The sequence below is a fragment of the Lytechinus variegatus genome, chromosome 12 (assembly GCF_018143015.1).
Source record: "Lytechinus variegatus isolate NC3 chromosome 12, Lvar_3.0, whole genome shotgun sequence".
NCBI classification, from domain to species: Eukaryota; Metazoa; Echinodermata; class Echinoidea; order Temnopleuroida; family Toxopneustidae; genus Lytechinus; species Lytechinus variegatus.
This window is the reverse complement of record NC_054751.1, coordinates 23,360,655-23,386,759: the sequence shown is the minus strand read 5'-3', so window position 1 is coordinate 23,386,759 and position 26,105 is coordinate 23,360,655. Positions and strand designations below refer to the sequence as shown.

Genomic DNA, 26,105 nt, shown 5'->3' with positions numbered 1-26,105 from the left:
GGTAGATGTATGATTTTGGAGACAAAAATATATTGCTGATCAAATGCTTTTATTGGAGGTCCTTTCTTTTTAACTACAAATATTTCATTGGGAAATAAAATAACTCTTATTTTGACAATAGTCTTTTTATGGGACCATGAAGGACAGATTTCAGTGAGGAGAAAAGAAAAGAATAATTAATGAATAATCATACAGAAGCTTCAAGACAAAGAATCTTTAAAGAGAAGGTTGGGTCATAAAAACATTTGTTTCTCAATTTTTATTGGAAGTGGTAGAAGGTAATTGAGAATGTGGAACACTAGAATTATGAATTTGAAAACATTAATAGCGACTAAGGTAACAGGTAAAGGATGTAAACAGTAGACCAACATGGCAGCGCCTTTCTCTTTAAAGGGGAAGTTCACCCTGAAGAAAACTTTGTTGTAAAAATCGCCGAAAAAATAATAAAAAATATTGGTGAAGGTTTGAGGAAAATCCGTTAAAGAGTAAGAGAGTTATTATAGTTCAAAGTTTTGGATTTGTGACGTCATAAACGAGCAGCTGCCCCATGTGTTATGTAATATAAAATGCATGAATTTCAAATTTTGTATGGTTCCTGATGACTTAATTTTGTTTTCTATTCATGTTTGGGTGTGAAATGATTTGTCTATTGATATACAAAAGGTACAGAGAAAACCATTTTCAATTTTCTGAGAAAATAACATTTCATTGACTTTTTACCATTCACTATGAAGGAATGCTGCTCGCATAGGACGTCACAAATCAAATAATTGAAATTCTAATAACTTTTTAATTATTTGATGAATTTTTCTCAAACCTTCGGCAATATTTTTTATTATTTTTCTGCTATTTTCACAATAAACTTTTTGTCAGGGTGAACTTCCCCTTTAAATACCTGTGACCTTTAGTTGAAAACTATGTCAATTGTTTATCATGTTGATTGTTTCTAAAATCTCACAGTACACACCAATTATCAAATGCTTTATCTGCTACAAGATCAGCATTATAAACAGAATCCAAATTAATCTCATGATCATCATGAGCAAAAATTCATTTTATTTCTAGTAGCAGCTGAATGATCAAATTCTTCGAAAATATACATTTTCTGACTTTTTAAACAATTTTCAGTTTAAGTGTCTTTCTTCTATCAAGAGGAGCTATTCAACTTGCACAGGGCGGCAGACAAACCAGAGCAAATAACACTTGATATTGCCATTAACTCAAAGTAAGCCGCCAAACAAACTTCAATGCCGAAGCACAGCATCTTTGCCTTGTATGTAGTACATGTTTTGCTCTGATTTGCACTGGAATGTTGGGCAATAGACACATGACAATGATAATTCTTACATTTAAATTGATAAATACGGTTGAGTTTCATCGAGGTTGGATTTCCTCAAATGATAACATTCACTGAAGATTACAAACAGTATAAAACTCAACCATTCCTAGCATTATCATCTCTGCAGCTTCAACCTGCATGTAACTATCAAACTTTAATTACCAGGTAAAGTTTTCTAAAATAATGAAAAAAGTCACTTTGTCAAACTTATGCCAAGAACCTTGTTTCTGAAATTGGTAGTGTGAATTTTTGTTCATTGATGAACACAAGTACGAAACTGGAAGATGAGTATCTTGTATAACAGATGCAATCCAAAGTACAGACAAGTGAATGGTCAGTGACTCTAGAGGCTACCAAAGCAACAACCTAATTTCTGACCAATGCCTCCAGCCCAGGTAAAGTCAGTCAACCTATGGATATCTATCATCACCATTCAACCCCTGTCAGTCTTGCTATGATAACACTAAACAAGCTTTAAGGTATTGATTTATAGGGCTTATCTACTGAGGATCATCCCATTCAAAGACTGTCCAACGAATACTACACAACCAGTCAATCAACAACAATTAAAAAGACTAATCCATGATGTAAATTTCACAAATAAGAAAATCTTTGTAATGTTACAATGTATGTCAGCTCTCCGCTAGAGATATATTGGAAGGCACATCACTTTCTACACTGCAACAAAGTTTCTTGATGTGAAAAAAATGGAAGTGACAAACATGTAGAGCTATGGGGTTGTACAGAATATATGGGGCATAAAACATGAACAAATACAGATTCCCTTTCCTATACAGACCCTTCACATAAAACTGTTTGTAAAATTAACCTTTCATGGTCAAATAAAAATAAAATACTAAATGTGATTGTATTTCTATTGCATAAAGGCCTACATAAACAAAGATATAAATGTACAAGTACTTTGTTTTATATATGCTCAGTATTCACTTTGAAAGTTCATCATGTAGCCTTATGTATTCCGGTTTTACAGCATTAAAAAAAACATCTAGGGCAAATGTAAAAATCAAGTAGCATGAATGTTTGCGCCAAGAACAGAGCTGCCAACCTGAAAAAGAACATTTCAGTATTTTTGAAGCTGAAAATCAGTATTTCGGTGAGGAAATCAGTATTTTCAAAAAATACCATAGGACCACACACACAACTGAAACTTTAGAAAGAAGTATTTTAAATGAAACTATCAGTATTCATCTCACTTTTCAGTACTAAATACTGAAAATCAGTACTACTTGGCAGCTCTGCAACAAGCAATGTGTATGTTGCTATTACTGATCAGACCAATCACAGAAGCAAAGTTTACCAGAATTGTTGCTATTTGAGATAAAATATAAGATATGGTGCATTTCAATGTTCAATGACTGAACATTGATGTAGAGCGTTATAGAGAATGCTGAAATCCCAAACGAATGCCATCTCCCGCCATTGCAATCAATGTTGTCTGCGTCCCTGCCTAGATGTTCAAGGTTACACACGGCTTACCCCTTTATACCACAAAGGATTCGTGATCAATACAAACCACATTCATTACAACCTTTGTCTATGAATGGGATTGATAAAGAGCTTCTACACCGAGCTTTCACACCTTCCCAATTAGGAAAAAATACTGAGAGAGCATTTCAGATTATAGTGATTTACACTCACTATTTGTTATAGGCTACTGGAATTTTTACACTTGAATGGCTCAGAGCAAATTTGTTACTGAAAATAACTTCAAAACGTTCTTCATGAAACCATGGAGAACACTCCTCAGATATTCTGCCAGGGTGATAAAAAGTACTTGCAAGATCCTAAAATTGAAAATTCTTGTAATTGAAGGAATTTTTCTTCATCATGTTGGTGTGAAAAATTTATACAAAATGAAACCAAAGATGAGTATACACTACAGCAGGTGTGTCTGAATAATTACATTCTCACTAAAGTGTGTAGTGTCTAAGTATGGTATACAAATAATGAATGTGTATGCGTGCAATGGGAAGAATATTTTCATGAGATGAAAGATGTAAAGTTCCATTCAACGAGGCATTAGCCGAGTCGAATGGAACTTTTCATCTTTCATCGAATGTAAATATTCTTTCCATTGCACAAATTTTTACATTCATTATTTGTTTTATATAACTCATATAAGTTATTAAGTTTTTAAAATGTAAAAAAAGGAATAAAAAAGATTAGGTTGGCCTATTTCCATCAACTCCTTTTCTCTGATAATTGCTAGTCGGTGGATTACACCATGTATCGACAGCTCATCAGCCCTTTGCTTTCATTGTTTCGTGACGCGCATTGCTTATGGATCTGAATCGAGTGCGCATAGTCGGTAACTTCATGCGCGTAAACATACACACGCAACACACAAACACACACAAGTAGACATACCGCATACACATGATTATAATGAGGGAGCGCCAGCGCGCTTACCGTGCAATGGAAAAATAAAAAATGCACGGTCACCGTGCAATGGAAAATTACAAAATGCACGCAGTAAAGAATGGACCAAATATTGAACACCTTTCAACCAATCAGATGGCAAGAATCTCCGTTTAATATAAATTTATATGAACTGAAGTTCCTGGAACATTATCGTTACATGTATGTGTGTCCTGAAATTGTTGTGCGCATGGGGGAGGAGGTATTTTGTAATCTGCAGCACATATTTTAGTATAAGAATGCTGGATTTATTTTACAAATTGGAATATAACAGTATATGTTGTACAGGTATTTACTTTTTTTAAACTCTCCTTGTATCAGAAATGCATTTTTTTTAATGTAACTCTGAAGGTACAGGTAATTGGTTTCACAACCTCAACGAGTTATAAATCACTTCAAACAATCCAGCATTCACATCAACTTCAACGCAAACCACAACACATGGTTTCTCCAGTAATGCAAGATGTAAAATATGTACGCATCATTGATTTTTTTCAAATGGAAATATTAGATCCCTATAATTCTCGTTTACGAATTAACGTCCATGGTGCCAAGGCTTCTTTCTACCTACTCATGATTTGCAGCAGCAGTTTTAGAGGTTACAGAATATGAGGGAAAATAGGATTCATTCATTCTTCTTTCTTACTTCTGTTTTAATTCTATAACAATGTGATTATTTTCAAAACTCTGAAATCTTTATCAGCTATGCAGAGCTAGAAATAGTAGTTGTTGTAGAAGTTTGACTTGTTTACCTGTGCTATCTGCAATGTCAACTCATTGTATACCAGCATCAAAAGCATTTACAAAACTTGAATAATTACAGTACACCTCATCAATGATAATGAAACTCATTCACCTGACAAAATTAATGACATTTTCTTATACAAATTTATGATAATAGTCTTAGAAGCATCAGGCTAGAATGGTCTCTGTGAATATAAACAAATATAATATCACCTTTGAAACATTGATGGCTGATGCTCCATTACAATCGCCACATTGACAGCATAATGCTATTTGGCAAGCCAATGAAGATGGGCTTCTATTGGCATAACCTGACCAATAAATCACATCGCACGTTATCCATAAAACACACTCCCAGAGAAATATGATCTCAAGTTGGCTTGGTTTATGTAGTTACATACCTGAAATTAATATGATAATATCCACTCCTGTTACACGAACCTTGGGCTATAAATACTCTACACCATGTGGCCTGGGTGGTGGATATATTCCAACAAGATAAATTCCAGAGAGAGGAAAGGAGGATTGTCTCGACAGGGTTGACTGTAATGCAAAGAGTCTGCACAGTGTACTAACAGTCTCGCTCAAAGTTCAATGCTAAGGCATTCAAATGAAATGAATGGTATTAGTGCGTAAAGTAGGCACAGTGCTTGAATGGCGCAAAATGAATAGGAGGGAATTAGCACGCTTAGACTCCTTGCACAGGCGTTGAGATAAACAATAAACGGAAGGGAAGTGAGAATCAACAGTGGGTCAATGGGGTTGGGGTGATTCAACAAGCCTATGAGTGAAGACAAAGACAGGTAATTAGTGTGTTCCTTTTCTGTGGTCCGCCAAATTTAAATTTGGGCTTTGTACAGTATCACATGCATATCCCTGAAACTGTATTTACCCAATGAGGCCTACATTATTAAAGCAGTCGGTGTATAAAAATAAGAGTTTTTAGAATGATATCCATACACTATCAAGATCTAGGCCTTGTTATCCGGGGAGGGGGGGGGCAGTCAAATATATTGCTGTACACACGTGTGACCAAGGAATTTCCAAACACCCCCTAAATGAGTTTTTCTCTGTGTGCAAAATAACCCCCTAAACAAGTTTTTCACAGGCTTTATTTACACATTTTGGCCCCTAAACGATTTGTCACCAAAATATGACCTCGGGAAAAAGCTTGAGGGAAAAAACATACCCTAAAGGCTAAATACATCTGACCCTGCGATTGACCATTGACCAGTCTTTCAAAACCACCATTTTTCTTGAAAATCAGTGTCCGATTGCACGAAAGGGTCTTTCCAAGGACCGTCTTTCGTGTCGCCCATCTTTTATGATACGCTATAAGCGGGGTGTTTCTGAAATTTATGATAAAGAATAATATTTGTTAGCTTGGTTTTAAATCAAATTTTATACAATTTCATGATATATCATATCATTTTATAAACAAATATTCTGTTAATTTTACAGGACGAATGAAATATGTTTGGAGATGATTTATTTAAAATGCGTATCACATGGCACATCATAAAAGATGGGCGACACGAAAGACGGTCCTTGCAAAGACCCTTTCTTGCAATCGGCCCCAGTGTTTTTGATACCCTTAACGAGTCCACATCCAAAACTGAAAAACACCCCTTTAAACACATTTTTTTTGGGGGGGTCACGCATGTGTACAACAATATATTTGAATGCCCCCCAGGCTTCTAGTACAGGGCTTGCAAGTCTGTATGATGATGATGATGGTCAAAACATGTTTTAAACCTGTATAACGGGGGGGGGGGGGCGTATCCCTGTAATTCACCAGGTACCAGGGGATCGTGTCATGAAGAGTTTTCTTCGTAATTTAAACAGGCAAAACATTATTTTTTTCAAAATATTTTCGAGGGCTGCTATTAAAAACTTAATGCTTTAATCCGCAACATTCTATAGGCTTTAACATTAGAATGGAGATTTTCCAGGGCTATTTTGAGCATTTGGTAGGCGAAATTGCATCAAGCCCCCATGTAATTTTTCCCTATAACCCTGGAACAATGTCCGATAGTTGACCCGTAGAAATTAGTCTCAATGGTAGTAAAAAGAAAGAGGACAGTGACTGAGCTTCAATGGTGAATCAGATGGCGAGACTGGACTTCTTTAGGCCGCTGGACAATGCATGGATAGGTAATCAATAAAATACATTCTTAGAGGACGTTATACCCGTAAACCGTAAATTCATTGGGGGCTATCAGGACCTATTGTTTTCACTTCACTATTCAACTGGATTTTTCACTCATGCATTTGAACCATTGATCCTCGCAGAGAGTAATGCCTTACAGTGAATAAGATTTAATATTTGTATGCAGGTATGATAAGTTGTCAAACCTGCTTACTGGTAGTATTACATTCTGCCTTAGGATAAAAAGATAGTTCTATAGTTCCATCATAACCAAGACATACATGTACATGTACGTGTACTGTCATCACTGCAAGTGCTCTGTACATGTAGGTAGACTTCCTGTCGAGGGCACTATGCTCATTCATATTCATCTAGTATCGAAGAAGAATTTTAAGACAGGTCATCCATTTTGGGGTACTTTTGCACACCAATATTCCACCTCAAGATATAGCCGAAAGTGTGTTATGGTACATGATGATCACAAAAATACCTGGGCAATTCCTTGTACTTAAGACCTAGTGAACATGACATGTTTACATGTACATGGAAGAGAGTTTCAAAAGCATCACACTTTAAAATTTATATTCATTCAGCTTTTGCAGAGTTTGAATTTTACAATATTTCCTACAAAATTTTACGGAGAAAATGCACTAATTGCATAACTGACTAAATATACATGACATTCTAACAATATACAATGTACATGTAGTCTTGGATGGAGACTAATTTAAAGTGCCAAAAGGAAAAGATCCGTTACTGTCGCCAGTTCTATTGATTCCCGGTTTCCTGAGCTTTTGGTCCATCTCAAAACACAACAGAAAAAAGGAGAAATCAGAACAGAAAAAAAAGGAGAAAATATAGGCGATACTTGAAACTAATGAAGCTAAATAATGAGGGTCACCCAGTTGGCCAATTTCAGGGACTTCCAGTTTGGCTATTGTTAGGTCTTTATGTATTGTCCCTTTTTGACAGTATCAAATCACACACAATATCAATTATAAACATACAAAAGTAAAGCAATCAATGGCCTCCTGCATGTGAGTACAGAGTACATTGTGGAAAAGACTACAAATAGAACCCCTCAGCTTTGTGAATTCTTCTGTGCATATTCTTCATTCAAAACATGAATTTAGTTTATATTTGTATGATAAAGATACACTGTATTTGTTGGCCTGGTGTACATATATGAAAAGTCATCTCATTCATATGGGCCCGTATTCTGAAGTCAGATTTAACTTAGACCATGGTCTAACTCTGTGCTAAAATTATGAGAAGCCAAAAGTATCAAAATTTTTATTACAACATTGTATGTTTCTAATGTTTACTGTGCCCTTTCCTGATTCATCGATGGTGAAGACAATGATCTATCGATACTTCCTAGACAATTATGAATGATCTATAGGTGGAGCTGCACCATCCTGAGTTTGCTCAATCTCAAGATTTTAGCGCGATCGGCCATCTTCGCGATTAATCTCGAGATTCAAGAAACACCGTCTCCACCATCGCAAGAAGAGCGATTCCTGCTCGAACGAGGCATTGATGCATTATGGTCTGACGCCGTGATAAATATTCCCGAGTGCGTCTGCACCTACGAATTAGCACGATACTTCGTAAAATAGCACGATATTTTCCAAATAATCCTAAGTTGACTTGGAATGGTGCAGACGGCCCTTAAAAGCCAAATGAGCTGAAATATGATATCTCTACTGTTAGTAATTTATGTAACAATTGGACATCCATACTTAAACCACAACTTTAAACCGGAGTTTAAGTTAAACCCGACTTCAGAATACGGGCTAATGAGTCTGGAGAGGAGATTCAGGAAATATCATTCATGCCATACGTGTATACGCGGTATGTAAAATAAAACCTTCAGCTTTTAAAGGAAAAGTACTTCAATTTCATAAACTGGATCAAAGTGCATTTCCGACCACGGCCAACACCAAACCTACCTACATGTACATGTAGGTGTATTCATAGTGTTTGCATGTTTATAAAACTGTTCCTTATGTCAATACATCCAAAAACCTCCCTTCACCTCTGTACAAGCAATGACTGTTGTATTAAACTGAGAACTATCATAGCTTTCGGTTACCTCACTCCTTTTCACAAGCAGTTACGATCAGATCGCCCTATTCGTTTCTGCAAACATCTGATTAATATATAATCCGCAGTCACTCAAAATGTTGAGTAAATAAAAGCAATCAAGACTATTAAAACAACAAAGATGCCAGGGTAATAGTTCCGGACCAGTGTATGCATAAAACTCGCTGTGACAGTGACAATAGTTTCTATCAAGTAAATGGTGATAGGTATCAAGTCTAGATTGAAAATGGATCCAAAGAACTCACTCTCGATGTAAACAAATAGCAATGCTGCAGGCTGTGTACATACAATTTAGCACAATGTCTAGATTAAAGCTATATTATTGGCAAGATAAACTAGAAATAAAAGGAAATAGAAAGTATATAAAATTTCACAAATTTTATTCGAATTACCTTCTACAGTGTAGGTTCTGTTTAAAAACTTCTTTTTCAGTTCAATTAAAGAGCCAACTCTTTCATAATGATCGTAATCTACGAGATATATACATTCTCATTACCCTTTCTAATACTAGTTTACGGGAAACCGGTTCAGGAAACCAGTTTGGAAGATCACTTTGCTAGCATTCCCACTTGGAGGCTGTTCTCACTACGTTCCTAAAAACTAGTTTACTGGAAACTAGTTTAACACGCAGTGAGAACGGTAGAAGCGATCTTCCAAACCAGTTTCGAAAAACCACCTCGCGATGTAATTTTCAAGATCGCTCTGCCTCATTAAACTGGTTTTAACATAAGGGAGGACACAACCGTTCTTCGGGAAGCAATCTTCACACATTTTGAGCGTGCTACTCCACACGACAGGTGTAGAATGCCTACATGTATGCTGCGGTTTCAGATTTTGAGCTGGTTTGGAAGATCACTTCCAAGATCGCTTCGACTGTTCTCACTACACGTTCAACTAGTTTCCACTAAACTAGTTTTAGGAAGGTAGTGAGAATGGTGTCTTGGATTGTACTTCATTTCAACTTGCACATCTGAAAGAAGCAAGAATTGCAAAGGATTAGAAACATGGTTGAATCAGCCACCTCCATGGTTATCGGACTCACTAGGGCCGTCTGCACCATCCCGAGTTTTCAAATTAGCGTGCTATTTCTGATACGGCAAATTATCCCGATCTGAACAATCTCGAGATTATTTGCAGTTGAGAAGCAATTATCGCACTAGTTCGTAGGATTAATCTCGAGATTCAATCCCAAGTCAACCTGGGATTATTTGCAAAATAGCACGCTATTTTACGAATTATCGCGCTAATTCGTAGGTGCAGACGCACTGAGGTTTATTTGTTCACGGCGTCAGACCATAATGCATCGATGCCTCGGCTGAGCAGGAATCGCTCTTCTTGCGATGGTGGAGACAGGGTTTCTTGAATCTCGAGATCAATCGCGAAGAGGGCCGATCGGGCTAAAATCTCGAGATTGAGCATACTTGGGATGGTGCAGCACTGCCTACTGAGCTTTAATTGATCCTGCTTGTCATAGCAAGAAGCACGCAGAACTTCACTACGCATTCAATTTATTTCTGCCTATAATTTCCTTGTTAATGTCTCCTACTGTAGAACCAAAGCACACTGAATTACATTCTGGGGGAGTATTTCATGGAAAGTCAAACCTGTCAGTGATTTTTCACTGACAGATATCATTGCATCTGATTGGATGAGAGCAACAGTTAATAGTGAAAGATCAACAACAAAACTGTTCATGAAATGCTCCATATGTCTTTCTCTAAGATGCATCAACTTGTAATCGGAAAGTTGGTCCAAGTTCCATTAAATTCCAACATCATTTTTACTTCCCTGGGCAGTCACTGTAAAGCTTAGTATGTCCTCCTAGGATTACATAACATATTGGTAAATGGGCTCAATGAATATTGATTTTTTTCTCTTGGATTCAATGGAATTTGATTGTGAATGTTCAAGAAAGTGCATACGCCATGGGGTGATAGTTGAACATGTGCAAATGGCCAATCGATTAATCTGGGTAGGCTTGTGCAAACAATGAAATAATTCTGGCATTAGATCTTTCCACCACAGGTTAAAATGCAATCATAAATAGGAATTCATGATCGTAATATCATTAACAATTAATCATGGTGTAATATAGTCTTGAACAAATGTTGTTTCTTTCTCCTTTCTCTTCCTTCTTTGCTCTTCTCTTTATCATTCTGTCTATACTTTCTCTCAATCTGCTCTACTTGTGTCGAATCCCACCCAGTTCAGTCATTTCACCACAGGGAGTATAAATCAATGTGGCAGATATTTACTACCTACTACTGAGTGACAATACAGAGAACTTGTTCTGCCAAATTTTCATTCATACTCTCTCTTTCCTTCTTGATAATATCATTAGGAAATAAAATCTTTGAGTTTCAGGGACAGACTCAAATGAGAATACTTGATTACTGGTACAAGATTGGATGAAATAATTGATTGCAATAACACAAAATAATTGACCACCTTGCATGTAGGCCCTACCTGAAATTAAATTTACTTTATTCTGTAGATTTTGGTCAGAAAATAAATAATTTCAGTAGCCTACTACAATTATTTGTCACATGAGTACCGTATATATGCAAACAATTTGTGGTCAATTTAATCTGTGAGAATTCATTTTGTGATTGTATTTTACTTAAAACTTTATATGTAACAAAATAATATAGAACTTTTCATGTTTCCTTTGTTGAGTGTGAACAACCCTACTGAGTTTAGGTGCTACTCTGATTTGTTATTCCCTCTTATTTATCTCGCCTGTCAGGGCTCAGTTCCTGTCGAGCACTATAAAAAGACAGATGTCAACGATACAAGTTGCTGAATAAAGATTTTCTTTCTTGACACTAATTTCATTTACATGCTCAAATAATATGTTTAATCATATACATAGGCGGATCCAGGGGGGGGGCCCCCCTATTGGCGGAGCAAAAAAAAAGAAAAAAAGGGGAAAAGAAAGGAAAAAAGAAAAAGGGAAAAGAGAGGAGAAAAGAAGGAAGGCAAGCATAAGAGGAGGAAGATGAGTGAATAAAATAAGATAAGGGGAAGACTTGGAATTTTTTTTTAATCTTTCATGTCGGGATATAAAATTTTTGCTCGCGCTTTGCGCTCGCATTGCCTTTTAGGTGATATCTTGCTCAATATGGACCTTAAAATATCAAATTCTGAAGTCAATATACAAAACATATTTCAGCTGGGAAATTGAACTTTCATTATTTTGTTTTATTTACAAATTGATTTTTTAAAAGTGTAAAAATTTCTGTTTTATGGTCTGAATATTAACAATTTCTGCTTGCGCTGTGCGCTCGCAAAATTTGATTTGTCAGGTACCTATTATTTTCCTGTATTCCATGAAGTTCTCAAAATAACCCTATTTAGGTCAGATTGTCAAAACGTATCAGCTAGCGCTGCACGCTTGCATTTTGATTAGTGAGTTATGTATATCTCAATATTAGTTCTAAAACAAACTACTTAAAATCACCATTTGATGACAATCATAAATTTCTGCTCGCGATTTGTGCTCGCATTGATAGATTTTAAACTCATGCATCTTATGCATAATTACAAAAGTACTTAAAATGTCCAATTTTCAGGCCATAATATTAATAGATTTTGCGCTCTCATGCTTAGGAAGAGAAATAGGAAGATAGTCATCATTTTCTTATGATGACATAATGTCCTTATAGAATATCCCGGTCCTATGTCAAAACTCACAATAATTGAAAATATCAGCTCTGTTTTAACTGTGATCCTTCTTCACCTCACAATTTTCCACAAAGTGCTTGCAATACAGAGCTTAAAGTGACCCCTTTTCAAATCTGAATATCATATATTTTTAGCTCGTGCTTTGCGCTCGCTTTATTGATTTTCATGGTAAAAAAAAGGTATTTAGAATACCCAAATTCTAGGTCGATATCTCAAACACACGTTTATTCAGATACGCAGCTTGTTCTCCATTTAAATAATTATCCAGTTTCAGATAACAATATAAAAAAATGTCTGCTCGCGCTTTGTGCTCGCATTATTAATGTATGAAAATTTCCAATAGCTTAACCTTTTCATGATTTACAAAACATGAATAGAGTGTCCAGAATTTTTTCCGCTCGCGCTTCGCGCTCACATCAATAATGTTCAGTTTTTGTCTTATCCTTTCCACAATTACAAAGAGTGCTTAAAATTTCCATTATTCAGGTAGAAATGTCAAAAATTTTCAGCTCGCGCTTCGCGCTCGCAATATTTGAATGTTGAAATATGTAACGTCTTCATGGCTAAGTTCAAGCAGTCCATAACAAATACGTTTTCCGATCAGCTCAAAACGTATATAAAAATTTTCCGCTCGCGCTCTGCGCTCGCATTATTAATGTAAGGAAGATCCCCGCTTCCTCATCCTTTTCATGATTTACAAAACTTGAATAGAGTGTCTCGTTCAGTAGGTCTAAATCACGAAATTTTTTGCTCACGCTTCGCGCTCGCACCAATCGTTTAGTTATATACCTATTCTGTTAAGTTCCAAAAAGTGCTTAGAATTTCCATTCCTTAGGTAAAAATGTCAAAAAATTTCAGCTCGCGCTTCGCGCTCGCATTATTTGATTTTTAAAAATATGTAACGTCTTCATGGCTAACTGCAAGCAAGTCCTTAACAGTATCTTTTCCATCAGTTCATTTCTGCTCGCGCTTAATTCACGTTCGTAATAATTATTCACTTGCATACACATCTTTTTTCAGGATTGCCCAGAATGTTCAAAACTTTTAGAAAAAAGTACATAAGATTCCCCAAAAAATAGTTCCCGCCTCGCGCTCGCATTATATAAATAATGATTATGGTATTATATATTCATGTTTATTCATAAGAATAAAGCTAAGAAGTGACTAATAGGACTACCCCTTTAAAGAAACCAAAAATCCCGGCAAATATCATATTCGAGTGGCCGATTGGGGAAAATATGGCTGAAAAAAATTCCGGGCCCCCCCTATTGGCGAAGGCTGGATCCGCCCCTGATATATATACATGTATCAAGGAGTGATTGGGTGGAACTTCTAAAATGCATATTCTTCGATCAAAATATTAAAACTAAAGCAATTTTGGACGAATTATCAAATCAATATTGATTTTCTTTAGAGGTAAATGTAGATCTCTCATGAGTGGTCAACTTGGTGAATCTAAAGCTGTGAGAGGTACATTAAATAATCATTTTGAATCCTACAGGCAGAGGACCAGTCTGACCAAACATGGAGGAAATCTGATTTGTTCAAGAGGTATTTTTGCAAACAAAGTACTTCTATTCCAAAATAACAACTTCAACAAATGTCCCGGTATTCTGTTCAATCTAAACTGACAACTGCCAAAAGTGGTATAATAGCTTGATCCAATTGCTCCCAAGTACACTAGATTTGGCATTGATATAAATGTCATTTCAGAATAAAGACCAGATTTACTACTGCATTATAGGTCTACCTATTTTTATTGCTCATTGAAACTCGGTCTACTTTGAAATTGGTTTACCAGTGATCATCACAAACCTTCAGTCATTTGTTTGATGAATGACCTGTTAGAAGAACCTGTTGACTATAACTGTAAACTTGGTGAATCAGTCTGGAATCTCCTAATCTCTTTTAAAATGCTGGATTATCACCTTGTAATCCTTTGTTACATCATGTAATCTGATACTGTTATTGACTTTTAATACTATTCACTCAGGAGACTTTCAAAATCATTGACAAGCTTGATTGTGTAACATCTTATCATGGTTTTTATATACATGTACACACTTTTAAAGTCTATCCAGGGCTCTGTATCACAAAGCATAATGACTGATCATACACTTGATGTTTATAATTGATTGTACATTGTAGTCAATGCAATCAATCGTGAACATTTGTTCAACGATCATTGCTAAGCTTTGTGTTACAGACTCCAGATCTACAGCAAGTACAATGTACAGTATGTCTGTATTCTGTCATAGTGTTTTGGTCCTCCAAGTTTATGAAGATAGTTCTGGGGTAATTCTAATAAATACAGACAGATAAAGGTCCTACAGTTTATTCTGCTTTCCTAAAAGGGTTGTAAAATGAGAGGCATATATTTTATTTCTTCAATATCTGAAATCAAGGTGGAAGAAACAAATTGAATTTGTCTTTCAGGATAAACACACAACGGTGAACTATTAAATGCAACAGCATTCTTTTACACTCATGCCTGATTTATTGGACATCCAATATCACTTTAATAAAAGCCAAAGTCAAAGAGCTATAGATAACGAACAGAAATCTACATAGCCCTGCGGGGTATGAAAATGTACATGTACATTGTGCATGTAGGGGAACCAAAGGCTAAGGCCTACATGTATAATATGTACATTACAATAGGCCTTCTAAATTGCTACCAAGAAATGTAATAGCAGCTTTAAATTGAGAGTCAGAGTCCAGATGTGTTTAAATTTGATTTTCAAATTTAAACAGCAACATGAATTTGATTCAAAACGCAATAACAAAACACAGAACAAAACGCAACAAGCATCTCACCGTTCATGGTTATACATATACATGTATGTCAATCATCTTTGAATTTTGTGCTCTCATCATCACAAGGTCAACTTTGGCATGCGATTGTGTAAGTTTCCACATTGAGAGCACATTTTAAAGACGCTTGAAAACGCCATTGTGTTCAGTGTCACAGAACTTGTTGTGCGTTCACAATACTAATCGTCTTTCAAAACACACCTTTTTAGGCTTTAATATAAATTTCCCTCTGAATTGCGATCTGAAAGACATCTTCTTTTGCAACCAGGAATGGGGGACAGTGAACATACCCTCTGTTTCTCTTTCTATATTTGTTATGTAATTGCATTTTAAATCATAATTCATGTTTGCTGTTTGAATTTGAAAATCAACATTGAAAACACCCCCCAGTTTAAAATAAAAAGGATAGATACATGAACTTCCTTTCATCGAAAAAAAATCTACAAATTGAAGACGTTCAAATCTTGCAAAATATTTCTGTCTGAAGGTAACAGAGAGCTGTTCTGTGTAATCCAAAACCTCATATTTTCCTGTATGACTAATATGGCACTGAGGTCACAGGTCAATCACAGAGGTCACGACCTAAGAGCGAATACAGTGCTAAGGAGCCCTGGGAAGAATTTCTTGGGCAAGGTTGTGAGATTTGTCTCTTCCAGAATCATGTTCACACGGTTCTGGCATAGTTTTAATATGTAAAACCTCGATCTAATGTACAATCATAATAAATCCCCACTGATCTTCATCAGAAAATGCAGGTAACGTCATACAGTGCTGCTGATACATGACAAACTACCATGACTGAGGACAAAAACATCAGAATTTGTCAATTTAGATAATGTACATGTATGTGAAGAATTACATTCTGGTCATCCCTTGGACTCTTGGTGTATCCTTTGAAACTTTTCAGTTTTAAGAAAATTAACTGTGATAAGTTATCAACTCGAGGATACACTCCTTCTGATCATTTAGTTTATGGAAACTTAGATTTTATGGATCAAGTTCGTACACTTTATTGTGAAGGAATGTCGTGTGAACCTATCTCAGTGTCATATCAGGCTGTGAGAAGAAAAGAAGAAAAGAAATGCGTGGGAAGATGGGCTGGGTGTGTTTGTATCATGTGAGTGGTTGTTGATGTAGATACAGAGTGAAGTACATTCACCGCTCCATCTCACTTTTTGGAAGCAGAAAGAGCAAAAATGCGATATCAAAACAATACTGATTTACACTTTTGTGAGTCATCTCTTTTTACTAAGTTATTAAATAGGCCTGCAGGTATATTTGATGTTAAAATGTGTTTTTCTCTCCTTTTTTTTCTGGGGGGTGGGGTTAAGGTTTGACACCAATCAAAAGCACACAGCCTATATTTCATACTGAAAAATGTGTTCAGTGTAAGGTCTACATATACATATAGACTTACATACATAATGAAAGATATGTCCTTCGTGTACTTTAATTGGTACCAGTATTCAACTTGACAACAATAAGTGCACCAATAAACACACTTTGCTAGTTGAAATCTAGAGGTCCTGAAGTTAAACCTTCCATTCAACCTTGGGCTTGTCATTCATAAATTTCTGTCAACAAGTCAAACAAAACAAATTATATTCCAATTGGAGACATTCACCACAAACTCAATTGATACAAATGAGAATTACAGAAAAGTATTACTGACTCTAGTTTGGACATGCATACATGTTTGTTTGCTTGAAATTTATTTCTGCGTTCCACATGTTCAACATAATACAACATAATCAATTGTTACATAGATTTTACATACATATACATTTTAGACACACGTATCATTTACAATCTCTTTCTGAATATAAAAAAGGATATGAAAAATATTATTTAACTAAATTTCAGAACGCAGGAGTCCGTCGTATAATGTACAGCTTGGACAGCTCAAATACATCTTTCCCTTTCCCAACAATCATGAGCATTTTGGCCTGCCCAAATTTTGGGCACATATGAAAAAAACTGTATTACATGTAGGTCTGACCGGGGCTAACCAAATTTGGTAGGGAAGGTGGAAAAGGGTTTTGGCAGGTCTGAATAAACGGCACATATATGGCATTTTCGCCTCCAAAGCTTCTACAAGTAGGGCGTTGAAAAGGTTATGGATTATTGAGTGTAACATTGCAACTTCCATCCTCCATATAAAACATGCATTAAACATGTTAGGCCTAATACCTCATAGGGACTGAAATATTATGAAAATGAAACGAAATTTCATTTTTTATACATATGTATATCCATTCTGACTATATACACACGATGGTTGATGATGCCCCTCATTTGGCCTCCAGTTATCCCTGAGAGGAGTGATGCAACCATGGTGGTGCAGTGTCTGTTGTCATGGCAATGTGAATCACTGATGCTGGCGGCTAGGAGCCGATATGACAGTGTTTATTGGACTGAGAGCAGGCAGCACTTTGCCTTTCATGCTAGCTACACTGAGCATCCCCCTATCTCTTATTCATGCCACAAGAGGAGAGTGGCACACTGGAGTCCTATATGTTGTTTATAAAGGTTCTGTAGCCTTTTTCTACATGTATAGGCCTACATGCACCCTTAAAGCAGTGGGACATTAGTCACATAGACTGGATGATGAACAATAAATGCATTTAATCGTTGTGATTATTTTTTCTACATCAAAATAAGGAATATAGAAAAATTCAAACTACTTGTCCATTCCTTCAATCCCCCCCCCCCCCCTCCCCGCTGCCTTTCCCACTCAAAAGCAAGAGAAACAATATTTCTAAAAATTTTGGGTTATAATTTTACATGATATCTTACAGATAAAAAAAAGTTATACATGTATGTTCCGAGATTTCATTTGTAAAGCAAGATAGGAAGAAAAAATATTTTTTTATCTGATATGTACACTGTATGGTTGAAATGGAAACAAGCACATGCCCACGTCAGTATACATGTATTACTTCCTAACTAGAAACCCAACATGGCATGAACCCTCCCATGTTCCTGTCTTACAAATATGTATTTTCCATTTGGTGAAATCATCAACATTTTCTCAGTTGACTGTGGATGGATGTCAATGTCATATGTAATTTGTCAGGTCACAAGCAACTGTGATATCTTAAACATACAGTACATGTACATGTATAGATTATTAGCCTGAGATGACTAAGGCCTGCACAACACTGTTATACCCTTTTTACACAGGATTTTCTTAGCCCCGGACTATCGCTAACCCCGTACTATTTTTTTTTTCCTTTTCACACATGCCAAATTGTTATTGCTAACCCTGGATAAGGAATGCTTGCTTTTCACACATGAAACTCGCTAACCCCGGACTAGTGGTTTTTGTCGATCATTCGTAGTACAAGTACTTTACTCGTACACTTTTTACACACGCTAAAATATCCTTAACCCTGTACTATAGGTGGGGCTAAATGGCACAGGGTTAAGCTTAGCCCATTTTCGTTTTACACTAGCGATCTTAACCCCGTACTATCGCTCTTAGCATGGCAATTGCTGTGATAACCCTGCTTTTTTGCAGGGCCAAAAAATCCTGTACTAAAGGTGGGGTTAGCCCACTTTGCAAAAATGCTGTGTAAAAAGAAAGTGGGCTAAGCTTAACCCCGTACTATAGGTGGGGCTAAATGGCAATTTAGCCCCACCTATAGTACGAAGTTAAGGAAATTTTAGCCTGTGTAAAAAGGGTATTTCATGTATCAAAGGAACTGTCTACAGAATTGAGTCCGATTCAAGAAGCAAATTAAAATGTTCAAAAGGATGGATTTTGCTGTTATTGTGATACATGTAAGGCACATAATAAATCTGGAGGAACTGTTCAAGTACATGTACTATTCATCCTTTACAGGTATATGCGGACACTACTTACAATACTCAAATCCAGACATTTCCCCGAATCTACAGAAGGAAATTATTAATGCATGCCTATAGGAAAAATGTTTGGAGGCCATCCAAATTCAGTCTGCAATTTATTTTATTTCCACATCATTCATTTTGAATTACCCTTTGAACTTTACCCTTATACCCATAATTAACACATACTGAAAAGCCTCTCTTCACGAGAAGTGCCAAACCAAATATAATCATCTCAATGTGCAAATGAAAGTCCAATGGGCGCAGCATTATGCTTACATTCATGCACTTTACTTCCTTATTAGGCCCATGATTTGAATCATATATTATCATTTTTAAGAAAGTTTTAACTTCTTTTCTTTTTTTAAATTTGTTGGCTTTGTGGATTTCTATATTATGTTGCAGGACTACACTTGACCAAAAAAGTAGTGGGTATGTGCCACGGGCGAGACAAAAAAACGGGGGCATTGGAGCGGGCTTATTGTAAAAAGGAGGATCTTCGGAACGGGCTTCGGAACTACAAATGTTTGTGGAAACGGGGGTCCTTGGAACGGGTCGCATGTGTGTGAGTGCGTATCAATCCCTATGGAATGGGCATACATGTACTTGTATGCAGCTAGCCCGGAGGCACGAGCGCCGCATGCGCTAACGCAGATGCGATGGTCGGACAGGGCGTAACGAAAAATATGCAAAGCTTTGGAGCGGCTTTCTTTGTTTAAAGACAAAAAATGCTATGCCTTGGAACGGAAATTGGAGTATAAAAATGGGGGGCCCCTCCGCGACACATACCCACAATGCATTATATACCGAGTTTAACCCCCCCCCCTGAAAGCTACATGTATGTACTGTAAACCTACACTGTGTGTTTGAAGCTCCTTGACTGTACATGTAGGCGGTAGATCATTGTGATTTCCATAGATCTGATTCCACCCAGAGGAAATGTGTGGTCAACCGTGTACAGTAGGCTACAATAGATACAATTGACAGTTCTAAAATTACCATGGCAATTCATTTTAATACCAAAACATTGCACACCAAGATGCATCTTTTGAAAGGTTTTAGAAAGTATTCAATAGATCGGTCATGTTCTTATACCTGTGGTTAATAACACTTGGGCAAGATTATCACAAGCATAGCTATAGACTGATAAAATGCATGTACATGTAGATACTGTACATGTATGTCCAACACTGTCCATTAAAACGTTTAAGCACAAATCAATTACTGAATGTCGTATTCCATTGGATAGTTTATACTGACTTGTTTGATCCTAATACCCTTTTCATAAACCTATCCTCCAATTAGCTGCCTAAGGGTAATGCAGATAATTCAATAAAAATTGCGTTAATAAACTCCAAAAATATTTTTATGCACTGGATGATCGTCATGGCTACCGCACACACCCCCTCCGATGCAGTTGCGTTGGAAAAGGGTGACCTTGTGACGGTTCCATGGCAACTATCCGCATTACTTTCGAAACGCGTTCATAAAGTCAAATTCTGGTCCCGATGCTGCTATTATGCGGATAATTGCAGCATCAAAATAATGTGGATAACTCTGGACCTCCTCCGATTTTACGACCAAATTATGCTGCTATTACATGTAGCCACATAATTGGGTTTATGAAAGGGGTGTACATGTAATACTTTTTTTGTTCCAACATGTTAAAAAATTGTCTTAAAGCAGATATTTACTACATTTACATTTCAGTTTTATACAAAGTTCCTACAGTCTGAACAGGCTATTGCTTTCACTGAATTCCCATTCATCCACCATGTCCATACATAGCTCTTTTTTCTTCCATTCAACCAATATTGACATTACTGTCTCCAGCACTGTGTGCTTCTCTCCCTCATGTTTGTGCCAGTGAGCCCTTCCTCAAATACAACCACAATGCATCACAGACACCCATTTGATTCAAACCATTCTGCCTTTAAACATTACTCATCCCTTGTCATTTTTTTTTAAACTCTACATTCAATACTAGCATATGATCAAAAGAAAAATGCTAATCTAATCATACATGTATTAATGAGTGGTTATTTGCATTGAAACACTATCAATGCCTGTAAAATACAAAACTGCGCACCTACAGTAGAAGAATCTACTTCACAATATGAACCAACATTCGCTTCATAATATTTTCAACAAGGAGTAGGCCTGAACATCAAAGCAACATCTACAAATAGTTACATTGTAATCTAAAATCAACAAATGTTAATAGAGGAATGTGCTTTTATTCTAATTTTCATAAGGCCTATACAAAAGGTACATATATAGGCCCACTGTACATGTATGTTACAATCAATAGTAGCTTTATAAATCCATGTCACTAATAAACTTCCCAAGGTACATGTACATGTAGTTCAGCCAAGCAAATCAAAAGGGTTCAAAGCTCAAGAAGCTGTTCGATATTTCAAAGATGGCCACTCAACCATGCAAAACATTGAAATGTTCCCTTTGAGCACCTGCACAAGTAACGCCTGAAAAAAGAGAGATTTCATGTGCGTATATTTGTTCACACACCCACCCATATATTTCATTGTCTGGCTTCAATTTCACAGCTATAAATGGTGAGCCAACAATAGCAAGAACTGATATCGATATTGATCTTTCCAGATCTGATAAAATGGACCCACTCAGGGCAAAATTAATATCCAAAATTTTCATTCACTTGAAGGGGAGCACTGGAATACAAGTACATTGTAATTGCAGCTGCTGGTGTTGATAATGAATTCTAAAGTGAACTACCATACAATGTAGATTTATTGAGAAATCCTGATAATTGATGTACTATGAATATCCAATACAGGACTACATGTACATATGTATATTGTACATACTGTTGTAAAGGACTGAACACAAACTTTTGTTCAGCCCAAATATTTTACATACAGCTTTCTTATCATCATACATATAATGACAAAAACATCATGAATTTATGTTTCCTTGAGTTCAACGCACGACAAAGTACATGTACATGTATAAGCACCAATTTTACTTTCATACAGAAATGATGATCTTCGACTGAAAGAGTCATTGCCTCCGGGCCAGTAGAGCAACTAAACACTACTGAACATTTATGACTACCAGAACTGACATTTTGAGATAATGTTAACTGTTACTTTAAACTATGAACTACACTAGGACTCGATAAATTATTAAAATCAAAACATCTATTGGTGTATTCATTATTTCCAATGTTTTCCATTCAGATTTCTAATTATCCGGTTTTTTCATTTCTATGAAGGTTTGCGAAGGATGACAACACAAAGGGCAACTGTAGCAGTGACAGCAGCGGCAGCGGCAGATTTTTTAATCAATGTAAGGACGAGCATGGATTGTGACCTTACCCATCCTACAGGTCATGTTGTCCCATCATCTCCCGAGAGTTTATTGGGAAGCGATGAGTGAAACAAACAGTGTGTGTTGGGAATGAGAAATTATGAAGTGCTGAGACCGGAAGACGAAAGAATGTACATTGAGATCACGACTTATCTGAAGAACACGACCAAAATGTTTTCAATTTCTACAAATTCCAATAACAGTTTACATCTTCACAATATGAACCAAGGTACCCAGATTTCTCAGAATTGTAACTCTCGATATTGATATACAGTGTAATTATGAATCCAATGACCTGTAGGCCTACATGTAGAGATGGATGTTCCTTTCCTGGGAGCCGTAGACAGAAAGTAATCCAAAACACGTTTGTAATAAATTCATACAATAAATACATTTACATTTACAATTAAAATTCAGTTTTTTATATAAATGTTGCTACATGTATGTCTAGCAAGTGTGTGTTTGGATCAACCTTTCTTTCCAGAAAGTAACAATATAATGTATGCAGGTCAGTAAATTTTTGTCAACATTTTTGTAAATTCACACACACACATGTAGTAACTGATACTGTACATTTGAGATTCACAAAAATATCAGCCCTGATTATTATATTGCAGGGCAATTCCATATTATGTACGTTCGACCCCCTACATGTGGGACCTTCATGAAATTATCTGTCTCTGATTTCTTGTTCTTTAGACAGTCTTTATTGCTCTCAAATGACCATGAATTGGTCAGTCTATGAAGTGAAGTAAAACTTGACAAAAATGGGGGTTGGACGTACAAAAAGGTTGATTATTTTAATATGGAATTGCCATGTAACTTCCGCTTGTCTGTGAGTGTGTTGTGTGACAGATGGCAGACACGGTTCAGTATCCTCTACCCCCCCTATAGTAAATCACTCACTCAGAACATAATCTCATCAATGACACACGATGTATGATACATTCAGGATTGCATTTCATGTAAGTGATTTTCACTGGCAACTGTCATAAACTACTGAAATCCTTGGATCTGATTGGTTATGAGCAAATTTGTCTGTGAAAATCACTGACAATCTGGTTCATGAAACACTTCCAAGGAGTGCTCAAAATCCAAGTGAATGACATCATTCTAGTTTCCTTTCACCCTTTGATTCATCAACTACATTCTGGGGACATACACATGCACATAGGCCTACTCGATTGTAGAGTGATGAAATCTTGTTTCATACCCCTCTCATAAACCCAATTATGCGGATATTATCCGCATAATTTGGTCGTAAAATCGGAGCAGGACCAGAGTTATCCGCATTATTTTGATGCTGCAATTATCCGCATAATAGCAGCATCGGGACCAGATTTTTACTTTATGAACGCATTTCCAAAGTAATGCGGATAATTGCCATGGTGCGGTCACAAGGTCACCCTTTTCCAACGCAACCCCATCGGAGGGCGTGTGCAGTTGCCAGTTGCCATGACAATTATCCGCCTTTTCCAGGTCAGGCGCTCGTAAAAAAAAGTGCAGATTATTTTCGGAGTTTGTGAATGCAATTTTTATTGAATTATCTGCATTACTCTTAGGCGGATAATTGGAGCATAGGTTTATGAAAGGTGTATAATTTTATTTAAAAAGGCTACTGTAATAATGCAGAATTACACCCTAGTTCTATAACCTGTCGACATGGAAAAGGATGAATATTTTAATATCAGAAAAATGTGTCAGTTGTGTAATGATATCATATTAGATGACCGAAGGATATGAATTTAATTATGATTTTCCATATACATTTACCTGTACATGTATAAGCTGCCTATTTATAAACTTTCCTTGTAGGGCTTTTGGAAGAGCAATTAGCACAATACGTATACATTGACTAAATATGGAAATTGGCATTGTGATCACTGGAAGAAATTGCACTGCATAATTTTTGAACTTCCATTACCATTCCACAAAATTACAATCCCATCACAGCGAGCAATTCCGAGCTCCTGCACTGTCACCACGTGCCAATGTTAAACATTTTAACATTCAACTCCTATCGACCACGGACTGTCATTACTATTATTATTATTCATTAGAAGCTGGCACGTAATAAGATATTAGACGAGATGGAGTCTACAGATGTTCCTACATCCAAACAAGCCAATCAACTTTGTGAGTCAAGGGTGCACCAGCGGCGTCTTCTATCCCACCTTGAGACAGTAAACTCAGCTAACAATCCCTTAAAATATCACTTTAGTATCGATGAAGGCCAAACTGATTAAATTGTAATCACATACCAATTGCAAAATATGAGTTGTCAATTGCGATTTAGAGAGATTGCCATCTTGATATAATACAAGTAGGTGTAATGACAAATTTCTGGGAAGAAAAAGGTGAAATACACTCGAAAGAGAGCATGTACATGTAATAAAAGATAGAAGTTCAAATTGTAAATTAGTAGTGAAAATGGTCATAATTTCCTATTTTTTGTCTCCATGTTTGCTAATCAAATACTGTAGGCTACTTGTTAAAATCTTGAATAAAAAAAATTCAAGATCTACAAACAGCATCAACAATAGGAATAATAAAAAAATCACAATTCATAATTCTAAACCAAACACTAATATTACCAGGAAAGTAATAAGAAACCATATTAAAACTCAAAGACTGCAACATACCTGAAGACAATTAGGTCAAGGACAACTTTGTTGAACTGCTGATGGACATAAATCCAATAATAAATCCTCTAGCAAATATATTCACAGGTATAAATCCAGGGTTTGGCACATCAGCACAGAAATATACACATACATGTAGCTTCCCTTCTTATGAATGAATGCAGAAATTATAGAATATCTTTAATATGTATAATTGATTCCTTTATAGGTAAGATGCAGCTTGTTGAATACTGTATTCATGGACATGTAGTTTTTAGGAGAGCACATGGAGCAATATCTTGTGTGCAAGTGGGAGTGAACGTCTGGACGATAGGATTCTAAGACGGGAGGATGGAAGCGTTGATGTGTCTCTACGGCTCATTCTTCTATAGTATGAGCGGACAACACACACCCATCATCATGCATGTACGAAGGTTCATCTAAAGTTCTCTGCCAAAGTGGATGATAGAGATGGGGAGAGGAGAAAGCATCCATTGCTTGTCTGAGACTGTCACAGTGCCATCATCCTACACACCCAAGACGCATCCATTTCACTGCAGGGTATGCCAGCTTCCACAACACCAGAGGGACTAAATTTAGAGAAGTAATTAAGCCTGCAAGGCAATAAGCTACAAATATGTCCTATGAATTCTTCATGCACATAACAGGCCTACATGTACACACTGCACTTGTCGCCTCCATGTACATGTCAGTGAAGAAGTAATGAAAAAATTCATCACATTGGAAAGGGTCATCTTGGATTTTCATAAATTGAAGATAAATGTATGACTTGACATACACGTATTAGCACGTGGTACACAAGTCTAATCCCATTCAATAATTTAGAAATTAATCTTTCTGTATATATAGGACACAGAGAGATAATCTACTATACCTACTGTAGATCATTAACAATTACTATACCCTTTTCTCAGAAAGGTTAAGGTTTAACTTTAACCCCAGTCTATCTTTAAACCCATTCTATTCTTAACTCCATAATGTATATTTTTTAAAC

General features: G+C 36.4%; 1 protein-coding gene across 4 annotated transcripts in view; it reads right to left on the bottom strand.

Moving 5' to 3' along the window:
* LOC121424812 (gamma-adducin-like) overlaps positions 1-25,238 on the bottom strand; it is a 106,167-nt gene extending 80,929 nt beyond the window's left edge. For 3 of the 4 annotated variants that reach the window (XM_041620605.1, XM_041620608.1, XM_041620607.1), the window contains exon 1: positions 4,924-5,211. The gene's annotated coding sequence lies outside the window, so the exon portion shown is untranslated. Of the gene's footprint in view, positions 1-4,923; positions 5,212-25,111 lie in introns of those variants that run through there. The other variant, XM_041620606.1, reaches the window with a different exon arrangement.
* Between the last annotated feature and the right edge of the window lie 867 nt (positions 25,239-26,105).